The sequence below is a fragment of the Malania oleifera genome, chromosome 4 (assembly GCF_029873635.1).
Source record: "Malania oleifera isolate guangnan ecotype guangnan chromosome 4, ASM2987363v1, whole genome shotgun sequence".
Lineage (NCBI taxonomy): Eukaryota > Viridiplantae > Streptophyta > Magnoliopsida > Santalales > Ximeniaceae > Malania > Malania oleifera.
In genome coordinates, this window is record NC_080420.1 from 1,629,545 (window position 1) to 1,646,546 (window position 17,002).

Sequence of the window (17,002 nt, forward strand, 5' to 3'; positions counted from 1 at the left end):
CATCTTGAAGAAACACACTCAAAATGCAAAAGAAAAGAGGTATGTTTTTGTTCTACTTTAAAGGAGACAAATGCTTCTTTGAATACAAAAATTGAAGAACATAATGAAAGTTCTCGAATACATCATGAGTTCTTTTAGAAGAAAATTGAAAATTTGAAAAATCAAATTAATGAAAGTGTTGAGGAAAACGTGCCTTTGAAAAAAGAAAATTGTGGACCAAAGCAAGATTATTTACAAGTTTACAAATGGAAAAGAGAATTTTGACAAATTGCTTGGGGCTCAAAGATTTGGAATTTTCAAAGAAGGTTTAGATTATGGCTTTTCATCATCCAAATCTATTGGTTTTATAAATCTACATGTCAAAAGAAACTCATTACCAAACAAAAATCCAGCACCCAAACCAAACCCTTTGCATGCTAATAAAACTTGCCTATACTGTGAAAGAAAGGGTCATGTATGCTTCACATGCCCTTTTAGAGGAAACAAAAGAAAAGGAAAGAAGTACGTATGGATGATCAAGAACACTAACCCCATAGGACCCAAGGAAAATTGGGTACAAAAACAAATCACCTAACTCTATTTGCAGGTTTGCTTGAAGACCTCTTTGATGAAGAGCAAGTGGTTCCTTGACAGCAGGTTTTCAAGGCACTTGACGGGAGACGCCAACAAATTCATTTCTCTTTCCTACAAGAAAGAAGGGCTCGTGACGTTTGGAGACAATGCCAAGGGAAGAATCATCGGTAAAGGTAAAATAGGTAATTCATCTCTTTCTATAGATAATGTTGCACTTGTAGACACACTTAAGCATAACTTGTTGAGTGTTAGTCAGCTATGCGATAAAGGACTAAATGTGTATTTCAATATGCACAATGCCTAATAACTAACTTGAATGGAAATACTATCTTAATAGGCAAGCGTGAATCAAACATCTACACCGTTGAATTTGGTGATATTATTTCTTGTGATATTAGATGTTTGGCCGTAACAAGTGAAACTAGTTAGCTATGGCAGAGAAGGTTAGGTCACACTAACATGGATCTTTCAGATAGATTATCTTCTAAAGAACTAGTGAATGACTTACCTAAGGAACACTATATTAAAGATAAAGTATGTGATGCTTGCTAATATGGAAAACAAAGTAAATCACCTTTCAAAACTAAGAAAATGATTTTCACATCAAGACCTTTAGAATTAATACACCTTGATCTATTTGTATGCATTTGTTATTGTTGATGAATTCTCAAGATTTTCATGGGTTATTCTTCTAGCAAACAAAAGTGATACATGCAGTGCTTTTATTCACTTTTGTGGAAAAGTACAAAAATGAAAAAGGTATACCCATTGTCCACATTAGGAGTGATAGGGGAAAAGAATTTAGAAACCAAGATTTAGAAGATTTTTGTAATGAAAATGGTTATTCACACAACTTCTCTACACCTAAAACTCCACAACAAAACAGATTAGTTAAAAGAAAAAATCGAGCGCTCCAAGAAATGGCTAGAATAATGCTCAATGAACATAAACTTCCAAAATATTTTTGGGCTGAAGTTGTTAGTACAACTTGCTATGTTAGTAACCGTGTCATTATTAGATCCAAAATAGGCAAAACCCCATATGAGATATGGAAAGGAAGAAAACCAAACATCTCACACTTCAAGGTCTTTGGATGCAAATGCTTTATTTTAAATGATAGAGACCACTTAGAAAAATTTGACTCAAAATCCGATGAAGGGATTTTCCTAGGGTATGTAATGAATAGTAAAGCTTATAAAGTATTTAATAAAAAACTCAAACTATTCAAGAGTCAACACATGTTGTTTTTTACGAAACTAACCCATATGCACCCAAAGTAACAGTTGACTTGGATGATCAAGTGACAACCATGAGAGTTGAAAGGTGTTGACTTTTTGAGTCTGATCTATGTTTTGATGCTAACAAAGCACAAGCTACTTATGTGTGTATTTAGTGATTGAACATGTTATAATTCAACACACACATAAGGGGACTGGAATTGGAAGCCATGAAGGACGTAAAGGCTATACACTTGGCGTATTCCATAGAAGACTGAAGAGCAAAAGAAAAGAACACATTTGATTTAATTTGTAAATGCATTTTGCTTTTATCTTTGGTTTGTAATAATGCATACATTTGCATGATATGGATTGACTGCTCAGATGGCCATAGATTGACCTTAGGGGACCAAACCTTTCATAAACAAACATTTTTCATAAAAGCCAAAATCATACAAAAGGTTTTAAAATGCTTTAGGGTCAAAAATAGGGCCAAACTTGAACTTTTAACTAGGCCCAGTCAACCGACCTATTTATGTTATAAATAGCTCAGTCGACCGACCACACCGTAGGGCAAAAGTCAAATAGTTGACCATGTCTCGGCTGACTGACCCTAATTTGAACATAGCGTCCAAGATCGATCGACCAAAGAATTTAACTTTTCCACCTTCCCCGGACGACTGTCCTTTTAGTTCAAAATCAGCCTCAGCCGACCGGCCTTCAAGGCTCGACCAACCGACCATTTGGCCAGCCAACCGAATCCACGAAGAAAGGGAAATCGCCCTTTGCTCAGCCAATTGGTCCCTTGCTCGGCCAACCGAACCCTTTAGAAATTCAAATATCCTGTGTGAGGATAGTCAACCGACGCTTGGACCGGTCGACCGAACCTTTCGGGTTCTAGTAATTTTAAGCACTTAAATACGTTTAATTTTTTAATTAAATAATTTCAAAATACCAAGCATGTCCTTAACTGTCATAATTTTCAAGAAATTTATAAATACTCCGTTCATAAGTTAGATTAGTAACTTTGATTAACTTCAAAATCTTCTCAAAATATTTTTTAATCAAAGTTCCCTCACATCATTTTAATTGTAAAAATTTCTTTGGGACAAATTTTTTAAACACTCTCTCCATCTCTCTTTCACTTATCCATTTTCTTATAAGATCATTTTTGAAAGAGAGCAAATTTTTAGGGCATTTATATCATCAAAAGCATTTTACTCTCATTAATTCTTTCATTGTTTTAAAATCAATTTTGAGAGTAAATCTTGGTTTCTCTCGATTATTTTATTGATAAATATTTTCGAAGAAATTTTTTGTAGGGTATAAGATCTTTGAAGTTTGTCATTACATACTCCATTTGTATTCAAAGATCATATCTATGCAAAAATGTTTTGAAAAGCAAACACCCTAGGTTCTCTTGAGTTTTATTGAAAAATATTATGGAGAAATATTTATTTGAGTTTAAATCTTTGAAGTGCTTATTATATAAATCATTTTCAAAGATTGCAAAATCACTTTGAGGAAAAATTTCATACTTTACTGAGCACAATTTCATATCATAATAGAGTGCATGTTTTAGAGTTTTATTGGTGTACATATTTGCTTAGTTGTAGAAGTATTCTTAATGTACAAAAATATTTTTTATTATACCGGTTGGGTTCAGCCCATAAATTGAACTGGGGAGTCTTTACCCCATAAGAGAGACCGGTTCAGTTCAGCCCGAAAATTCAACTAGAGAGTTTTCGCCCTGTAAGAGAGACTAGTTGGGCTCAGTTTGGTAATTGAGCTGGGTTTCAGTTAGGTTATAGTTTCACTTGGTAAGTGCAGCTGGGTTTTACCTTGTCCCGTAAGGAAATGTTGTAAACGATTTCTGCTCCACCCGTTAAGTGAGCAGGTTTAGTGGAATCTTTGGGAGGTATGCCCAAGGCGGGGACGTAGGCTGGTTTGATCGAATCTCGATAACAAATATTGTGTGTTTCTCTCTCCTTATCTCATTTACTTTCTGCACCTAAATTTCCATATGTGTATGCTTGTTCATTTACAGTTATAATTATTTGCATGCACATATTTGAATTAAATGAGATTTGTTGTATGTGTATGTATGGACTATAATAATCCCAAAAAAGGATATAGAAGATTAGTGGAGTGATTTCAAAAAAAAGAAGAAGTAATAATTAATTAATTAAGTAAGTAAGTAATTAATCGAATTAAAAAAAAAAGAAGAAAAAAAATAAATAATTAAAATTTATTTTTATTTTTATTAATAAAATATATTATTATTAATATTAATTAAATATATTATTATTATTATTATTATTATTATTATTATTATTATTATTATTATTATAACTAGCTTTAGGAGGTTTGTTTTTTTTTTTTTTTTTTTATTTATTTCCTTTGGTTTTCTTCTTTTTCTTCTTCTTCTTCTTCTTCTTCTTCTTCTTCTTTCCTATTGCGTGCAGACATCCTCTATCTCCTCTCATTCTCTCTCCCTCTCTCCTTGATTTCATGGCGGATTTTCACCCGTTTGAAAATCGGAAGATACTGCTAGACTCCATTTTCCGCTGCCGTCATTTCTACCGGAGCGGATCGGTGGTAGGAGCGGCGTAGACGTATCTTTTGGGATAAGTCAATTTTCCCTTTTTCTTTAATTTCTTACAAATTATAAGTCTGATTAACGAACGAACACTACCACAAGAATCTAGGGATGATTCTCTACAAGTTTAGCGGGACGAAATTCTCGTGAGGTTGTCGTGGTCAAAACCCCAAATTTGGGGTACAGAGTTATTAAGGAGATTATTTTTAATTAATTAGGATTAATTTAAAAATGCTAAAATATTGAGCATCTGATGTTAAAGTAGGATTTCTGAAATTTAGGGTCCGGGTGAGCGCCACGGATGTAATTTTGGGATCCGCAAGCAAAATTTAGAAAATTAAGTGGGACAGTTAAATAATAGTTTAAATGATAATTTGGGGTATATGGAGCTTAGGGAAGGTTAGTTGAGTATTATTTTGGGGGAAATTAGTTAATTAATATGGGAAAAATGCAAATTTCAGGAGTTGAATTTCGGGCGCCAATGGCGTAGAATCTGGGTATTAACGAGTCTCTCAGTAAGTCAAGTAAGGGGAATAAATTATAGCAGTATTTTTAGAATTATTATTTGAATTAGTATGTGAAAATGAGCATATGATATTTTGTCTAAAAATTATTATGATATAAATATCAGATAAATTGTGTGGCATTTGAGTAATTTTAAATTATGATATTTTGGAGTGTAAAATATAATGATGAGTAATTTTTGAGAAAATATTGAAAGGAGAATTATTGATGTGATTAGTAAAAAAATAGTGAAACATGGTACTTATATATGAGTAGAAATGTTTTGCCTGAAAGATGAGATTTTGTGAATTTCTGATATTGGAAAATAATGAAATGTGACATTTGTTTGTGAGTGGAAATTATTTGCATGAGAAATGAGTTTGTACAAATTATTGATATGAGTATTTTGGAAAAATGTGAAAAATATGTGAAATATGATATATATTATTACGAGATAATAAAATATGCACAAAAAATGATGAGAATATTTATATTGAACTGAATTGTGATATACTGCAATATGATTGGTGAAATGTCAATACCGCATAATGATTGCGGGTATGTGGTAGTGAACGCTGATGGATGGTTATGATATTGAGCACGATACCATTGCTAGTGGTGTTAGTGCAACCACACGGACTCTTGGACCGTGTGGCATGACAGTCGACGATGCCATTTTGTAGGGTTGTGCGTCCCCTGAGTCTGGATCAGGGTTATAGGCCGGCCAATCGTACTATAGACGCGATATGTGATATGATATTTGATCTAATCGGGTCGACCAATTACGGTTAGATCCAGCCTTCAGGCCGCACAACCTTGACCATGGGGGGAAACATAGCGTGGATAGAAAGATCCTCAGGGTGGTCATGAGTTACAGACGCGATGTTGGTATTTGATACCAAGGATACTCATGAGTCGGAAAGTAAAATTGGAAACGGAAAGTGAAAGAATGATAAAATTGGATAAAATGAAAAATGAAAGAAAGAATGGAAATTGAGAAATAAAGAATGTTAAATATGAGAAATGAATTGTGTGAGTTAATGATATAAATAATTGAGGCGAAGTGAAACTCTCCGCCTGAGGGCTTACTGAGTAAGGTGAGTGCCCTGATAGGTATCAGATGTGGTCATACCTGACTGCATAACGTGTTAGGGCAGAGGGAAGCTACCTATATGAGCGGGTAATCTTCCTTATTCTCAGAAACTTCGCAGATAATTATGTGTTGAAATTATTGAATTTAAGAAATGATTTTAAAGTTTATAAAAGCTTGTATTGTATATCTATATGACTATGAGAATATATTTGCCAATGTATTTTCTCAGTTGAAATGATGATTTGAAAAGTAAAGTGTATCATAATTGAACTCATATGGCCATACACTGTAAATAATTTATTCCTTCTTACTGAGATGTGTCTCACCCAAATTATCTAAATTTTTCAGGGAACAATGATAGATCTGGTGATAGAACTTCGTGATCATAGGAAGCCGGGACCCTGACACACAGGGTGAGTTTTGTGGACTAGGGGAGGTGTAATTCTCCTAGAGTTGTGTTGTTTTTAGGTTGTGATGGTAGTGTATATATTTGTGTATATGTGTATATTGATACTCCTGGTATTGTATTCTGACTGATATGTATATACTGTCTTCAGCTGTTAGGTTTTATAAATAAAATGACTTTTTACCCGGTACCCAATGCGGGTCGGGTTGTATGAATGATAGTAGGGTTATTGACGTGGCCGATTTTTGGATGTGGTTAATGACGAGTGATTATTCATTTATTATTGATTATTGAAAAAAAATTGTACGAAAATCGGGGCGTCACATGGACTCATGGCTTAATCACTTTACATATACGCTTTAATTAAAATGAGATATGATGTGGTTTCAATATGCTAATATTTAATCTGCTGTGAATGTCATATTGATTTTAAATATTAGCATACTTGATTCATTGGGGGAATTGAGATTGCTTAGAAAGACCCTAGGTTATGTAATACTGATTGTGATTTTGAATTAACCCAGGAGAAATTTTTAATACCCAATTCACCCCCCCCCCTTTTGGGATCACACTAATTAAATCAATTGGTATCAGAGCTTGGTTACAATAAGTTTAACCGCTATTTGCATAAAGATTGTCACGACTCATATCTGGTGTATCCTTGTTTTGAGGGTCAAACATTTGCAAATCCTCCACTGCTTTTTAATATATAGATTTTACCATTTGAACATTGAAAATGATTTTTGTAAAATCAATTAATGGGAGGATTTGGAAAGTGTTTGTCAAAGTTTTCATATCCCATAGAAAATGATTTTGAAATGCAAAGTTTCCCAAATTTGAAAATGAGTTGAAAGTGCATGACATGAACTTAATGCATATCATTTGAGTGTCATGCATTTTTTTATTGTGCCTTAGCTACTAATATTTTAGCAAAGTCTATGTTTTATAGTAGTACTAAGGAAAATTGGGAACCGTAAGAAGTATGGAGAGATCGAGAGAGAGGAAGACACCACTCCGAGCTTAAACGATTAAGGAGTAAAATGTATTGGTATGTCTCTGCCTCCTTCAATTTTATTGATTATTCATGCCATGATTCATAATGCATATACTGTGTTAATTGTTTTTGAATCATGTGTAATTATTGCATGATATCTTATGAGACGCTTAAAAAGAAAGTTCATTAATACTCATAAGATGTTAGGATAAAATATATATAAGGGGTCATAATGCCTTAAATGATTAAAGAGTGTTTTGTGCCTAAAATTTTTTTTAATTCTAATATACACTATTGTTATACTAAATTTATTAGAAAAGCAAGCCAATATGAAAATTGTAATTGATAATATCCAATCCAATTGCTTAAATTATATATATTATGATTGGCTAAATTTTGAAAATACTGGCTATAGCATGCTTAAGAAAACCCCCTTCAAATGAACAATTTTCTTTAAATGATTCTTAATGCTATATATGCTTAGAGTTTAAATATTTTAAATATAGCATATTTTGTCCAACACACAGAATTGAGCTTTAGGGAATTCATCATAGTGATATAACTCACATATCCCTATACTCATCATTGAGCTTAAACGATAAATCACTTTCAAATGATAAATTTAATCTAAGAAATTCTTAAGCTCATCCCCATATAAAAAAATATTAGTTATGCCAATTACTGCTAATTGAATATAAATTCCTTGGTTGCACAACTAAGGGGGAGCAAAAAATTTAAAATCTCATCCAGTAAGCTCCTTATTGCAATCTACTTAATTTCATAAATATATTATTATTTCACATTGGATGATTTGTTGTTGAACTGCTAAGTACTATCCATAAATTGTGAAATGTCCAAATCTTTTAATGGATAGTTAATTATAATCATTGCTCTAAATGCCTACAATCCATCCTTCACGTAAATGCTAAATCTCACTTGATGGATTATGTCTTTGATATGAACTACTTTAAGCTGAACATCACTATCCATTGTCTGTAAAATGAACATATTTAATGGATAGTCTATATTGATTCTCTACTGAATTGCATGCCTGTATTAAATGTCTCCTGTATGGCGGATGCAGTGATACGAATTTCATGCTAGTAGTAGATATAGGTTCTCGCATGCTTGAACTGAATTATAAATTGATTGTGTGAATCTATCAGGTTTCAGGTACATGGAAAAATAGGAAAATGTTTAATTTACAAACAACATGCTGCCAAAATTTTGGTAGAACTTTTTCTAAAAATGAAACCATGTATTAAGATAGGTGTTTAATGCATGCTAAAATATTTTTAAAATGATGAGTGAATCATAAAAGAATATTAATTCTCATTTTTAGTAGAAAACACATGCAAAATAATTAAATAGGTTAGTACATGAAAAACCCAAAAAGCTATATAATTTGAAAACATGTACAATTTTTTAATAATCCTTATTTTTTCTTAGAATGCTTTAAATTAGGCAAATCCTTTAAGTCTAGGAAAATCTAACTCATGGACACCATTTGGTCCTAATCCTTAGGAAGTGAACTTCATGTAGGAATCAAATGGTCAATAATCATGTCATGAAATTTGAGTCCATGTATCTAGGCAAAATGCATGACATAGAGGTAGTTTTTCATTTCACACACTCATTGAGTTGTGTTATCATCACTTCACCCCATTTGCACATATATTGCATAACCTTTAAGTACAACTTTGATGGGCCATCATTTTTCAAATTGAAATGCAATATGTCATGCTATGTGCTAAACAATTAATATTTGCTGCACGCTGAAATCTTTTGAAAGGATGAACATATGATGAGTGTTTTTAAATGACTATCATCCTTGAGCTAAATTTCATGTATGCGTGCATGCAAGTATACAGGGGAGTTTAAGCTCCAATCTTAAGAAAAACAAATAAATTCACCTGCCCTATGGACTCACATTTTCATTGCTTCTACTTTTTGAGTCTGAAAGTGTAATGCCCCGAAAAATACATACCTCTAATACCACATTTGTAACCACCTGAAACCCAATGGGGTCCAGGGTACACCTTTCCATATCAAAATTTAAAACAAACAGTGGAAACACAATAAACCTCAAATACCATACCAAAGTACTAAAACCATCACCATTATTACATAGGTATCTCTCCAAAAACAATATTACATCCCAAGGCACACAAAAATATCTAGTTCAGTTTCATACAAACACTTACCCTGACTATACTATCTACACCCTACTCTGAAGCTCCTAAGCCTAATTCCCTGTTTGCCCTAAAATGTGTAATAATTATTTGAGGTGAGACACTTCTCAGTAAGACGAAATATATTATTATCAGTGTGTGGCTAACATGAGTTTTAGTGTAAGTAAAACACATCCATTAATTTAAAAGACATTTGTAAACTGTACTCACACCAGTATAGTTGAAAATACATATTTTCCTTCAGTTAATAAGTCCGACTCAATAATAGCCCCAAATATATAAATCTACAATTATGTCTAAAAGAACCTCTTATTTTGGACTAACGACATGTTTAAACCCCGATTGTGCGGTCCGAAGACTGGACTTCTCAGTAAGAAGAAATATATTATTATCAGTGTGTGGCTAACATGAGTTTTAGTGTAAGTAAAACACATCCATTAATTTAACTTTAACTAAAAGACATTTGTAAACTGTACTCACACCAGTATAGTTGAAAATACATATTTTCCTTCAGTTAATAAGTCCGACTCAATAATAGCCCCAAATATATAAATCTACAATTATGTCTAAAAGAACCTCTTATTTTGGACTAACGACATGTTTAAACCCCGATTGTGCGGTCCAAAGACTGGACTTAGCCTTGACTGGCCTACCACCAAACTAAGTCAAAGTAACTCATCTGTAAGTTCGATTTGCCTACCACAACTTGGTCCAGACTCCAGGAGGGTACAACAGCTCTTCACAGCCAAATCGACTATCCTATGGCCTACACTTTCACAACAGTATGGTTGCACTGATTTTCTCACTAGCTACGGTATCGAGCTTTCCACTGGTCCATCAAAGTTCTTAGAACATAAAATGCAATTTACATAAATAAAACAGATAGCATGATCATAATTGTCAACACATAATTCACAATCATCCCTCCACATCATTCTCAACAATAAATTTCTCAACCCTCATATGATCAGTATATCACCGTGAAATTCACAATCTTTGTCTTATTCTCAACATTTCAAAAACTCAGTATAAAACCACAACTTAATATAAAATCACAATTCAGTATAAAACCACAAATTTTCGCCATATAATACCATAACAATTCCCACAATAAAACAAGTCATTCTCATGCCACACTTATTTGAGTGTTAAATCAAAATATAACCAGTATAGTTTGCTGAAAATAAAGGTATGATCACCTCCACAATTTAATACAATTCCAAAAATATTTTTTATGAGAAAAAGGAGATGATTACCCTACTCACTTTAATTTTTCCCAAATACTTGTATAATAACCAAAAATCATCCATATATTCAAGTTTAATCGATTCAATTTCCAGTATATACTGACATAATCTATTCCCTTTACCTAATACCAAAAATAGGCCTACCACATTCCCGAAACCGAGCCTACAGCTTCCAGGAGACGGAACCCAAGTTTCCTTAAACCTGACCAAGGAGAGAAAAACAATCGAAGAGGAGAGAAAGAGGATTAGAGAGTGGGAGTGGAGACCTGGGAGAGCTTAGGAGAGATAGAGAGACGAGAGAGTGAGAGTGATGAGAGAGAGAGAGAGAGGCCAAAACCCTAATTTGAGAGAGAGAGGGTTTTAAAAAAAACATAAGATCCTCCCCACTTAAAGACCCTCTGTAATGACCCCAAAAATTATATGCATGGAAATGGAAAAAAATAATACTAATAAAATAAATAATTAATTAATTAATATATTAATATAATATATTATATTATTATATAATAAAGTATATTATATATATAAGATAACATCTGGAAGCTAGAAGCTTCTTGATGGAATTGAAATTGAAATTTCAATTCAAGCAGAGCCCTGCATCTCTCACATTTCTCTCTCCCATTGTCTCTCACTCCTCGTCTCCTCTCCCACTCTCCTCAATTTCTCGGCAAATATTCGACCGATCGAAAAATTGAAAATACCGTTGCTTTTCTATTTCTGCCACCAACATTTCTACTGGAGCGGATTTATCGTGGGAGCGACGTAGGCACTACTCCTAGGGAAAAGTATACTCTATCTCTTTCCTTAATTTCTCCTTAGATTTTCAGTTAAATCGACGATCGGGCACCACCATGCGTAGACATTTTTTCCAAAACAAATTTTTAATTTGGGGGTTCTAGGCACCACTCCAAAGCGAGAGGGAGATTTAGGGAATTAAGAAAATTAGTTATTTAGGCGAGTTTAATTGTTTATTGGGAGTTTATGGACCTAGGAAATTTTTAAAATAGTATTTTATTTGAGGTTAAATTGATTGAACTAGGGTTATTGAATTTAGTGTTCGGGTGAGCGCCGTGGGTATAATTTCGGTATCCCTATAGGCATAGTTCAGGAAACCAGATAAGAGAATAGATTAAGTTAGGTTTTTCAGGAAATTTAATGTTTATTAGTATTTAATATATGTTTCAAAAATTATTTGTATGATATAATTAGTTTTGGAAAATACTGATGTTGAACTGAGTAAATCATGATTTTATATTTAATAATATTTTATCACTAAATGGCATGAGTATAAATTGAATGTATTAACAGGTGGTCAGAATATATTTTTATTTCATGGAATAAGCATAATATTACAGTGATTTTAGAACAATGATAATCAGTACAGAAATTAAAGAATATTTTTAGTATATTATGATATGATAGCCGGCGCAGATGTCGTGATCAGTATTATTATGATGTTATGAATTAGAAATTATGAAATAACAATTTTATTCATAAATATGTAAAAGTCAGATTTTATTTCAGGAATATGAAAATGTTATTTATGAATAGAAATATATATTATGTGAAAAGTATTATATAGTATCAAAACCCGGATGGTTACTTACGTTAAGATCACGGTACCGTAGCTAGCTAGTCAGATCAGTGTAGTAGGTATACCCATTGAGTGCTAACCCCAGTGGTTTTGACGGTGTAGTAGGTTGGGTGGACCAGATTGGGTATAGCCGACAGTGCAACCACACTAATAAGGAAGTGTGCGTCGGTGGCCAATTAGCCCAGAAGTGAGTCGGTGTAGTAGGATACTCACTGTGTTACTGACCTGCTAGAAGTATGTGCAGTGTAGTAGGATGGGCAGGCCAGGTTGGGTGGGCAATCGTGCATAGTATGTTATGTTTAACTTAACCAAGTAGGCCAGTTAGGTTAGGTCTAGCCTTCAGGCCACACAACCCAGATCATGAGGGGTGGAGTCATGATAAACGGACATCTAGGGTATAATTTTAGTAATATACAGATTTAGCAGATGATTTCAATGTTATGTAAATTCATTATGATTATGTTTATAAGTACAAATCTTCCATGTATTATCAGCTACAACTTAAGTTATATTACAATTAAATTATTTGCAGTATATGTTTATAATATGACAAACTCATGTTGTCACACACTGATATTAGTCTATTTCCTTACTGAGAGGTGTCTCACCCTAACATTACAAATATTTTAGGAAACCTCGACAGACGAGTGGAGCGAGCTCCGTGACTGAGGAGTTCGTTGGTTTTACCCAGTAGTAGGGTAAGTAGATGAGTCAGGGACATGACGGATTTTGGGGGTTTATATGTTTATATGTAGAGATAGAGAAACTCTGGTTATTGTATATATGTTAAGTATATTATAGTTTTGCTGCTTAGGTGATATGTATGTATAAATAAGTAAATCTTCGGTATCTATGGGTTTAGGTTGACTTTAACTATAGATTATGGTATCTGAGTTTTATCAAAGTAATAATATTTTATGAGAATGAAAAAAAAAATAGTTCAAAAATCAAGGTGTTACACCCTCGGCCTCCTGAAACCGTCGATGGTTTTCCTGAAACCATTAACGATTTGGTCTCATACCAAACCAATTTTTTCGTATTCTTGCATAATGACTCTCAATTGTCCAAAACCGTCGACGGTTTCCCTGAGTTCCCTGAAACCATTGACGATTTGGTCTTGTACCAAACCAATTTATTAGTTTTATTATTATTATTATTATTATTATTATTATTATTATTATTATTATTATTATTATTATTATTATTATTATTATTTCCCGATCTTTACATCCACCCCTCCTTATAAAATTTTCACCCTCGAAATTTGTTAATTAGCATTCAACTCAAACTCTTGAATTTCCTAAAATGGTAACCTAACTCTACAGAAGAGCCAGTAGCCACCCACATAGTAGTTCTGTCCCAAGTTTATTAATAACCCTCACTTATGGCAGAGGAATACCGTGGTTACATACCAAGCCTCTCGGAGATTACAATAATCAACTAAAACTCTCCCAAAAACAACTATAACAAAAACCAAAACCGACAAATTAAAACTAAACAAACCTATACCCAAAGATTCAAGCAACTACATAACCCGTTAAAGTTACCTGACTTAACGTGGAGCCTCGTGGAATAAGTGCGGGTACCTTTGACGTATTTCCTCTTCTAATTCCCATGAAGTTTCATCAACTGCATGATTACGCCAAAGTACTTTTACCAATAGAATCTTTTTGGTCCGTAGCTCCTAATCCTTCTTGTCAAGAATCTGAACTGACACTTTCTCATATGATAAGGTGTCCCTGACTTCCAACGTCTCATAATTTATCACATATGAAGGATCTAGTACGTAATTTTTCAGCATGGAAACATGAAACACGTCATGAATCCTAGATAACACCAGGGGTAAAGTTATTCTGTAAGCAACTGGACCAATCCTCTCCAGTATCTCAAATGGCTCAATATACCTAGGGCTTAACTCACCCTTCTTTCCAAATCTCATAACTCCCTTCATTGAAGCAATCCTTAAAAATATTCTATTTCCTACATCAAACTCTAGCTCTCATCCGCGAGTATCAGCATAACTTTTCTGTCGACTCTGAGTTGTTTTAATTCTTTCTCGAATGAGTTAGATTTTCTCAGAGGTCTGTTGTATAATCTCTGGCCCCAAAATTTTTTGTTCACCAACCTCGTCCCAATATAATGGAGATCGACACCTCCGACCATATAATGCTTCATATGGTGTCATCTTGATGCTAGCCTGATAGCTATTGTTGTAGGCAAACTCTATCAATGAAAGATACTAAATCCAACTTCCTTCGAAATCCAGCACACATGCCCACAACATATCTTCCAATATCTGAATTGTTCTCTCTGTCTATCCATCAATCTAAGGGTGAAATGTTGTGCTAAAGGTGAATTGAGATCCCAAAGCTTTCTGCAAATTTTTACAAAACTGAGAGGTGAAATATGGGTCTCGATCTGATATGATAGACATCAGTACGCCGTGCAATCTAACTATCTCTTGAACATACAACTCTGCTAGTCTATTCATGGAGTAGTTAACTTTCATTAGAATAAAATGGGCAGTTTTCGTCAGACGGTCAACGACTACCCAAATGGTGTTTTGCCCATGCAGTGTTGATGGCAAATGTGCTCTCACTCTACTCAAGAATGTGAAGTGGCTACAATGGTCCTATCGGTCTTTGATGTTCAGTCTTCACTTGCTGACATGTAAGGCACTTCTCTATGAATCGGACAATCTCTCTCTTCATGTTGTTCCACCAGAAATACTCTCGCAAATCTCGATACATTTTGGTTCTTCCTGGATGCACTATATAAAGAGAGCAATAAGCCTCATTCAGAATTGTTCGTTTAATCTCTGCATCATTTGGTACACATAATCTGGTGTGAAACCTTAACACCCCATCATATGAGATGTTAAAATCTGTCCTCAGTCCACTCTATACCTTACTCATAGTCTTCACCAACTCTATATATGTCATCTGTGTGGCCTTAATCCTTTCTAGCAAGGTCAGTTGAATTACAAAGTTAGCGATGAAAACGTGATGATTCTCTTCCACTATTTCCATACCAAATCTTTCTAGATCCATCTTGATTTGATGTTGAGTTACCACTGCCGAGACCGATGCATTCCCTGACTTTCGACTTAACGCATCAGCTACCACATTAACTTTTCCTAGGTGGTAGTTGATGGTACAATCATAGTCCTTTATCAGTTCCAACCATCTCCTTTGTCTCATGTTCAGTTCTTTTTGCGTGAAGAAGTACTTAAGGCTTTTATGGTCCGTAAAAATCTCACATCTTTCACCATACAGGCAGTGTCTCTAAATTTTCAATGCAAAAATCACTGCCGCCAATTCCAAGTTGTGCATCGGATAATTCTTCTCGTACTTCTTGAGTTGCCGAGAAGCATATGCCACAACCTTCCCCTATTGCATTAACACGCACCCAAGTCCTTTCCAAGACGCATCACTGTAAATTACAAAACTACCTTCTCCAGATGGAATGGTCAGGATCAGAGCAGTTACAAGTCATTGTTTCATTTCCTGGAATCTTTGCTCACATTCATCTTACCACTCATACCTCACATTCTTTCTCGTCAACCTTGTTAGAGGACCTGACAATTTAGAAAACCCCTCCATGAATCGACGATAGTACCCTGCTAGACCCAAGAAGGTCCTAATCTCGTGAACATACTTCGGTCTCGCCCAATCCACTACTGCCTCTATCTGACATGGGTCTACTGAAATACCACCCCTAGATATCACGTGTCCTAGGAATGCAACTTTTTCCAGTCAGGATTCACATTTCTTGAATTTAGCATAAAACTTCCTTTCTCTTAACACCTGAAGTACCAATCTCAAATGATTCTCATGCTCTTCAGGACTCTTCAAATAAAATAAAATGTCATCAATGAATACCACCACAAACTAATCTAAATATTTATGGAAGACCCTGTTCATCAGGTCCATAAATGCAGCAGGAACATTAGTCAGTCTGAATGGAATAACCAAGAACTCATAGTGATCAACCTAGTTCGGAATGCAGTCTTTAGAACATCCTCTGATTTGACCTTCTCCTGATGATACCTTGATTGGAGATCAATCTTAGAGAAGACTTGTGTTCCCCAGAGTTGGTCAAATAGATCATCTATCCGGGGTAGTGGGTACTTGTTCTTAGTTGTCACCTTATTTATTTCATGGTAATCAATACACATCCTCATCGACCCGTCTTTCTTTTTAACAAATAACACTGATGCTCCCTAAGGTGACACACTAGATCTGATGAATCCCTTATCCATTAGTTCCTGTAATTGCTCCTTTAACTCCTTCAATTCTGTCGGAGCCATTCTGTATGGAGCCTTAGAGATTGGTGTCGTTCTTGAAAGTAGGTCAATCGTAAACTCAACTTCATGATCGGGAGGTAACCCAGGTAAGTCCTCCAGAAATACATCTGAAAACTCCCTCACTACTGGGATATCCTCAATTTTTAGTTCTTGCATTAGTGCTTCCTTCACACACGCTAGGTACCCTTGGCATCCATCCAAGAGTAGCCTTTTTGCCTGAATAGCTGACAATATCTATGATGAGGAGCGCACGCACGACCCAAAAAATTTGTACTCT